The sequence below is a fragment of the Lactuca serriola genome, chromosome 4 (assembly GCF_051521515.1).
Source record: "Lactuca serriola cultivar US96UC23 chromosome 4, Lser_US96UC23_V15, whole genome shotgun sequence".
Classification (NCBI taxonomy): Eukaryota; Viridiplantae; Streptophyta; class Magnoliopsida; order Asterales; family Asteraceae; genus Lactuca; species Lactuca serriola.
In genome coordinates, this window is record NC_136411.1 from 249,887,245 (window position 1) to 249,896,738 (window position 9,494).

Genomic DNA, 9,494 nt, shown 5'->3' on the forward strand with positions numbered 1-9,494 from the left:
AACTTAAGACATCCGTAGATGTACATTTACCTCTGTTGCTAACAACCGGGTTTAGGAATAGTTAGTTCCTTAAAGTATACCTATAATGGTATCAACCGTAGGCATCCGTAGATGTTCATTATCCTCTGTAGCTAACAGTGGCTATAGGAATGGTTAGTCCCTTAAAGTATCCTTTGGTACTAGGATGTAAATTCCAATCTATCTCGTCGATTCTGTGATTGAGTCACAAGATAAAGATAAGAAGGAGAAATATATGACAGTATCTACACATATAATATGTAACAGTAACCCATCATAAAATATCTATGTAACAGTATTCTTGTAAACGCACTCATGTAAGCGTATCTATGTAAATGTACTCTTGTAAGCGTATCAATGTAAACGTACTCATGTATCATGTAAGCATATTTAAACGTACTCATGTAAGCGTACCTATGTAAATGTAATCATGTAAGCATATCTATGTAAAGCTACTCATGTATCATGTAATGTACTAGTATAGACTCATGAATGAACTGACTCTTGTGTGATTCCTTGTACTTGGAATGGTAAGTGGTATCTCTTAACTAAACCTATAATAGTTACTAACCATGTACGTGTATAACCTGAAGTAATGCCTTTTCTACCCAAAGGTACTGAACTGACTGAGGACAACTCTTATGTCTCTATATGTATACATGATATATAATTGCTAGTTAAACGACCTTCTGACGGATACCCGATACCCTACCAGACCCCATCCCAACGACAAAAAAGGAAATCAAGCGGGTTAGCCTTCCTAAGTCCTTTAAACATTAATTATATAACCATACATATACCGGCATGCAATTGACAATATAAAAGTATATAAGGAGTTTTGTAAAACCTTTAAAGGAAAATTAATACGTAAGAAGAGATCGACTTGGTGTCAATTTATAAAATGGTTTGAATGTATTTGATTGATAACAACAGTTTAAGTATAAAGGAACCTTTGTTTGACCCACAAATGTAACGGGGTTTGAAATGAAACATATTGTGTTTAATAAACAGTTTAATAAAGTGTTTTAAACACTTAAAAACATTCAAGATAAACATTTGATGAAACCTGATTGGCAAAACAGTTAACGTAAAGTAAAGTCATTTGCATGTTTAATTATTAATCACATGTGATTGATATAATAAATAAACATGATTCAACTTGTATCCCCCCCCCCCCCCATAAAACATTTATAAACATTTGAAAAGATTTAAAAGGTTAATTCAAGGGGTATGAACTCACCTGCAGTTAGCGGATCGGAAGGAAGTGTCGGACCAGTGCTTGGTGTCAAGTGAAGACTTAGAAACACACAATAATCCTAAATACATATGAAGACATATGTATATAACCAATTAGTGATTTTACCACTAATTAAACATGTGTAAACATCCTATTGTGAGGAAAACACTTTGGTCAAGTGCTAGGTGGCTATCGGGTTGCAACCAAGGAGTGCAAAGCCTCATACGGGAGTTTATGGTCCAAAGATCATGTGTGTTGGAGTTTACGGCCCAAGGGAGTAAACTCCTAGCCATAAACTCTACATTGGGTCACTAAAAGATGCTCAAATCTATTACAACTTAAGTGGTTAAGTGCTTCAAAACTTAAACAGGTGTTTGAGTGGGTTTAAGGCCCTAAAATGGCCTTGATTCATGTTCACGGCCCTGGGACCACTTCCCCATTAGTTTAAGGCTGTAAACTCATGGTAAGGAGTACCATTTCATGAATCTTGGTCCTTAGGTCCAAGGTGTAATGTTCTATGCTAACAATCAAGTCTTAGTAGAGTGTTAGGGTGTTATTTGCACCCTTAAAAGGGGTTTACGGCCCAAGAACATGTCTTGGCCGTAAACTCCATGAATCTCTTGATTTCTTATGTATTGTAAGCTCTAAAAATGGTAAACATGGAGTACTATGAGTTGGATCAAGTGTACTTACAATCTACAAGCTCAAATGGTCGATATTGGCCAAGAACACGAGTGTGTGTTCTTGGTGGATCTTGAAAATCTACAGAATGGAATGATTTCACAGATGAAATAATGTAAGATTACTAGATCATCTAAGATATCAACTCTTTAGGGCAAGCAACTTACGAGTTTTGAAGATCGGGGACAAAGCTCGGGATGATACTTGAGAGGATTTGGGCCAAAGAAATGAAAGAAATGAAAAAATGACCCTTATCTTCACCATATAGGGTGAGTTTATGGCCCACATGGAGTTTACAGCTGTAAACTCCCATCTGGTGGCCGTGAACTCATGGTTAATGTGTTTAAGGTTCGGTCTTTGTGTTATAAATTTAGCAGATAAACCCCGACAATTCTTCCTTAAGTGTACAAGGCTCAGAACTCTCAAATGGACTCTAAATTGTGCTTAATGATAGTAGGAATGAGTTTGACTTTCTGTTGACTTGGCATGTTGTACAGAATGGAAATTTCGGGTTGTCACATCATCCCCCCATTAGAGGGAATTTCGTCCCGAAATTAGAATTTAGGTAAGGAAGTAGGCATGAATAATCGCACAAGGAGGTGGGGAAACTTCCTAATCGATTGGTTCTCGTGCTCATAAGTGAAACCGATTCCTCGGTTGGTATTCCAACGAACCTTCACTAATGTGCGACAACTTTTGCTTCGTCCGCTTAACCACTCGGTCGAGGGTCACTACGGTTCTTCCACTAAGGCGATGATCTCGTTGATCTCGATCTCATAGAGTGGACTTACGAGAGTCCTAACGGAAAGTTACGTTTACTAGTTCGAGACATGAAGGTTAAAATGTACGTTACTGATTTCGTGGTGTAGGTTGGGTTTGTGAGTTGCAGGTCCGATTCCGTCAAGAGTCTCGGAGGTCCTAACTATCTTGGATTTGGCTTACCACGCTTTTCAAAGCGTATCAAGCTTTCCCAGAGTGAGATTTCCAATAGGATTTGGCCTCTCCCCTGAAATTCGAAGGTTTTCTTCCTCTTGCTTTTCTTCCCAGTCAAGGGCCACTCCCTTCTGAGTCAAAGTCATAAGAGGTTTCGCAATCTGTGAGGAGTTCTAAATGAACTCTCGATAGTAGGTCAGCGAGACCTAGAATTTGGCGAATTTCTTTCGGCATCCTTGGTGTTGACAAATTCTCAGCGGTTTTGATTTCCGACAGGGTCCTCAAGAATTCCCACATTACTGGTAATGTGTATTAGGAATTTGTCTCTTCAAATCTAAAACTTACATTTTGAGAACTTCGCGTAAATCTTCTCTGATCGTAATGTTCATAGGGTTTGTTGTAGATGTTCTTTATGATCTCCTTCTTACTATGAGGGTAGATAAGTAAGTCATTTCCAAAAACACAATGACGAACTTATCCAAGTAAGAATGGCGTACCCTATTCATTATGTTCATGAATACTACGGGTGTATTGGTCCTATCCGAGAGGTATCACCACAGACTCGTAGTGTTCGTGTCGAGTTTGGAAGATTGTCCTTGGGACATCCTTCTCTAACACTCGTAACTGGTGATATTTGGATCTTAGGTCCATTTATGCAAGGTACATCGTTCCTTGCGGTTGGTCAACTAATTTATCTATGCGAGGCAGAGAGTAATGATTTCTAATGGAAGTCCTGTTGGGGTCTCTAAGGTGAGATACTTCTGACATGGGTACTTTGGAGTTCTGGAATGATGGCTTCACTAGAAAGGCGTTTTCAGAGAAAGCGATGTACGCACGAACTCTTACTATGTGGATCGATTTGAATTAAGATGTATGATAATGCCAGACTTACATAGAAGTAAATGAAATTAGATCTGAACATAAAAGCGTTAAAAATAAAACACAACGGTGCAACTTTTAACTGGGTTACAATACTTTTAGAGTAACTATAGGAATACTGCTGCGAACAAAGTCTACTACAAAAGACAATTATACACAGCACGAGAGTCCCTTAAATGACAGGATCTCGCAAAAGATAAGACTCTAATTGCACTAGTTTTTAAACATGTTTTAATAGCATACAAAATACTGACGATTGGAAGTGAACCTATACCATAGTAGGTTCCTTCGCTGCCTCTTTCCATTCTGAGGTCAAACTCCTCTTCTTCCATCGTCAATCTGCCCTAATGGGCAGTCTCTCTTGAAGTGCCCTATCTCGCCACATAGATGGCATATCTGAGAGTTTTCGACATTGGTGGTCGAAGTAATGTGTTGGATCCGAATCTTGCAGCAGCGGGTAGTATGCCCGTCTTTGTTGTAGTTAAAGCAGTGCGGTATACGAAATCCTCCTAGATGATGGAAGTTGCACTTATCGCACTTCGGGAAGTTCCCAGCATACTGTCTGGCTAGGTCAGGGGCAATTGGGATACCAGAAGGAAGGGTAGTATGAGGTACAAATGTTGTGGCTGTGAAAGTCGTTACCGATGGTTGTTTCTTGTTCGGCCCTTGAAGCGATTTGTCCTTAGTTCTAGCCCAAAACTTCCGTTTGTTACTCTTGGCCTTGGAACTCGGGGTATCGTGGTAGTTTGTTGCTCGTTGAGGTACTTGATTGTCACCTGGATTGGAATTGTTGTTAACAATCCCGCTAACATTCGCGTTGTTAGCGTTAAGGTGGGTCAGAATAGCTAACACGGCAGCCGAGACTGCAGCTTGAAAGGTAGTTGCATCAATCTGAAGAGTTGGTGGTTGGTTGATGGGCTGATCGTTTTTCCTTGGCGACATGACTCTGTTACACGGAAAGAAAATGAATTTGTGAGCGAGAATGGTTGAACCTAGACGTAGTTAGACCGCTCATGTAAAGAATAGAAGTATGTTCCCTAAGGTTTGACCTACATCCCTATGATGCAGTCCTAGTACGGAATGGAAGCATGTTCACGAAGGTTTGACCTACATCCCTATGATGCAGTCCTAGAAAAACTGGAAGTAAGCTCATACAGTGGTCTCAAGACGTTTGTCGTTTGCGCCGAGGTACTACGGGTTGGTGGATAATATGATCCAACCACTGAAAGAGACTCGGAAATGTCTCCGGATTTTAAATTACTATAGTCCAATGGCTTGACTAAAGCATGATTCAGATAGACTACAACGAAAGTATGATGAGAGTATTTGAACAAAAACGTGAAACGGAATTTAGCCGACTGTCAACATCAACGATTTTTAAAATGAAATAAGTTCAGGGAAAATTGACCTTGAAGCAGGTCTTTCATCATATCCGGAGTATCAAAAGTTTTGGCCGCATAAAGGCCTAACTAAAAGTACCTACAGTACATGGTAGTTCCATAGAAAATGCCACATAGGAGATAGACAGGAACACAGTTCTTCTAAAACAAGAAGGAAATTAACGTATCTCCTACTAGTGACGATCATCCCTCTGGTGAACTCTCAGCTCAGCCAGTTGACGTTCCACATCAAGTAGGTGTCCTTTGTACACCCTCTGGCGTACTTGAAGTTCTATGGCTTCGGCTCGTGAATTAGCCAGTGCTTGCAGCAGGGTTTCATGGTCTCTTTCAGATTTCTCACAAGCATCTTCCAGAAGAATGGTGTGAAGGATATGCATTCTCGCATTGGCGACAACTTCTATGATTTGATGTGGGGTTGTCTTGCCTTGAATCTCATTTCGGGCCACCCTACGGACCAGGATTGGCAAGTTTCTGTCTGCTGAGCCCCCATTGCTCAGGTCATAAAAGCTTCGGTCTCCATCAAATGGCATGGGCTGATCTTGGCCTTGGCTCCATGTTTCCAAGCATTCTACCTAAGGAGGCATCGGGCCATGAAAAGTTGGACGAGGGTTAGGATTTGGAAAGGGAGCTGCCTGTGGTAGGTTCTCAACTTCGGGTTTAGAGTTATCATCATCTACGAGGTCTTCAGCGTGGTGATCCTTCAAAGGGATCGGATGATCGTTCTCTGGTTCTTCGCCAAACCATCCAGCAATGACTTCATTCGGAAGGTACGGGTTGCGTGGGGATGGAGTCCAACCATGTTATCTACGAGAGAATTGGGGTAAGGAAATAATTATTAGACGAACTATCTAGATAATTATTTGAAAATCTTCATTAGTTACATCGCTATCTGTAAAGTGCATACTAGTTATATGTAATCAACACAGGATAGGCCTTCGAATAAGTGACCTTAACTCCAAATTCACAAGGAATAGGGATAAAGCAAAAATTTCACCGATTCTAGGTCTATAACATCCTAGTTACATATAGCCTTAGTGTAGCCACTTAGAAACTATCAACTTAGTAATGAAGATCCTTTTTAGTTCTCAAGTAAGTAATTATGGTATCACAAAACACCCCTATGGTATTTTTGGCTTAGGTTCTGTTATAATGTTCTCATTGTAGTGGTGTTGGTAAGTTTTTAGACTTGTTGACACATCACAACCATTCTTGGGCATGTGTTAATCACTCCTCGGAACAGCATAGTTGATCAGGCTATGCCACTCCCAAGACTGACCATACATCCCCGAGCTTACCTGTGATATTCAACAATCGTAATACTTTTGTTCTTGTCATTGTGACACGGATTTTAGTATGAATGCATGCACGTATACTTTGTTAAATATGTTATTATTTGAAAGTATAAACTCTTAGACAGAGTGTTTTAATCCTAATGTATTTATAGTTAGTATATCTTTTATGGGTTGATATACTATATTCACTATAAACAATGCTGTGATACCAATCTGTCACACCGCAAAACCAAGAACGACGGAAATGTTTTGGGGCGGAGGACGTCATGTACAATATCACAACAATGAAAAGTAGTAAACAAGCAACAACATCATCCATTGCATTAATAATATAATTTTAATACAAGCGTGTTCTTTCATAATATACAACAATAAAATGAATAATCAGAATAAGACGAGTCTGGATTGCTCCGTCTTCACAAACCTAGTCGTCGTACCTGTGTATGTGTGACCTGAGAATACAAGTTATTTTGAAAGCGAGTATCAGCCATATATGTATTAATGTGTCTTTGATGTGTAAAACTTGTAATGAAAGTCTTGTCATTGTTTTGAAAGAAAGCTCATATATGTATGTAAATTTTTGTAAGTAATTGAAAGCGTTTGACTAACCCAAGAAATCCCTATGATCACTATAAAAGAAGTCTTCTACCAAGACCCTACTGTTTTAAAAGTAGTCTTCTACCAAGACCCTACTGTTTTGAATGCAGTCTTTTACCAAGACCCGACTCTTTTGAAAGTATGCATCTCTGTAAATGTGATGGTTTTTCCCTTTTTAACTATTAGTATAAAACTAAAGTATACCTTATTGTTTATATGTATGAGTCACAATATAAAGGTAATAAGGAAAATAGTTATCTATATCAAATATATCCTACCTCGTCGTTCGTGTGAATATGTCACAAAGTAAAGGAAGAAAATAACATAATAACTTAACTACTATCCTTTTGTACTAGGATAACTAACAGTGCTAACTTAAGACATCCGTAGATGTACATTTACCTCTGTTGCTAATAGCTGGGTTTAGGAATAGTTAGTCCCTTAAAGTATACCTATAATGGTATCAACCGTAGGCATCCGTAGATGTTCATTATCCTCTGTAGCTAACAGTGGCTATAGGAATGGTTAGTCCCTCAAATTATCCTTTGGTACTAGGATGTAAATTCCAATCTATCCCGTCGATTCTATGATTGAGTCACAAGATAAAGATAAGAAGGAGAAATATACGACAGTATCTACACATATAATATGTAACAGTAACCCATCATTAAATATCTATGTAACAGTATTCATGTAAACGTACTCATGTAATCGTATTTATGTAAATGTACTCATGTAAGCGTATCTATGTAAACGTACTCATGTATCATGTAAGCATATGTAAACGTACTCATGTAAGCGTACCTATGTAAATGTACTCATGTAAGCATATCTATGTAAAGGTACTCATGTATCATGTAATGTACTAGTATAGACTCATGAATGAACTGACTCTTGTGTGATTCCTTGTACTTGGAATGGTAAGTGGTATCTCTTAACTAAACCTATAATAGTTACTAACCATGTACGTGTATAACCTGAAGTGATGCCTTTTCTACCCAAAGGTACTGAACTGACTGAGGACAACTCTTATGTCTCTATATGTATACATGATATATAATTGCTAGTTAAACGACCTTCTGACGGATACCCAATACCCTACCAGACCCCATCCCAACGGGAAAAAGGAAATAAAGCGAGTCAGCCTTCCTAAGTCCTTTAAACATTAATTATATAACTATACATATATCGGCATGCAATTGACAATATAAAAGTATATAAGGATTTTTGTAAAACCTTTAAAGGAAAATTAATACGTAAGAAAAGATCGACTTGGTGTCAATTTATAAAATGGTTTGAAAGTATTTGATTGATGACAACAGTTTAAGTATAAAGGAATCTTTGTTTGACCCACAAATGTAACAGGATTTGAAGTCAAACATATTGTGGTTAATAAAGTGTTTTAAACACTTAAAAACGTTCAAGATAAACATTTGATGAAAACAGATTGGCAAAACAGTTAATGTAAAGTAAAGTCATTTGCATCTTTAATTATTAATCACATGTATAATAAATAAACATGATTCAACTTGTATCCCCCCATAAAACATTTATAAACATTTGAAAACATTTAAAAGGTTAATTCAAGGGGTATGAACTCACCTGTAGTTACCGGATTGGAAGGAAGTGTCGGACCAGTGCTTGGTGTCAAGTGAAGACTTAGACACACACAATAATCCTAAATACATATGAAGACATATGTATATAACCAATTAGTGATTTTACCACTAATTAAACATGTATAAACATCCTATTGCGAGGAAAACACTTTGGTCAAGTGCTAGGAGGCTATCGGGTTGCAACCAAGGAGTGCAAAGCCTCATACGAGAGTTTATGGTCCAAAGACCATGTGTGATGGAGTTTACAGCCCAGGGGAGTAAACTCCTGGCCGTAAACTCTCAATTGGGTCACTAAATGATGCTCAAAGCTATTACAACTTAAGTTGTGACAACCCGACATTTTGAGTCAATATAACGAAACACCAGTCAAATTTAAGCCAAAATTTAACTTTCCTAAAATCGTATTTGGGTTAAATAAAGTGGTAGGAATCGTATCAAAGTTTTCGTACATATAAAGAACACTAAAATCCGAGTTATAACGAAGAAGTTATGACCAATCTAAGATTCACGGCGAAAGCCGGCACAGCCGATAGACGTAAAACGCAAAGTTTCAATACAAAAATTTTTAGTCTTTGTATCTAAACGAAAGTCATAGATATCATTAAACCATGAACATACATAAAAATAACACCAAAATCTGACTTCGTATGAGGAAGTTATGATTTTTCGAAGTTTCTAACCTAGCAGTAGACAGCTAAAAACTCGAAATAGAGATCGAGCGGTCTTTAGCCGACACAACCTAAACAAAAGTTGGAGAGCCCGACAATAGGAGTATAACAATAAAAATTCTGACGAAAACGGACGTCGAATGAAGAAGTTATGGATTTTTAACGAGGAT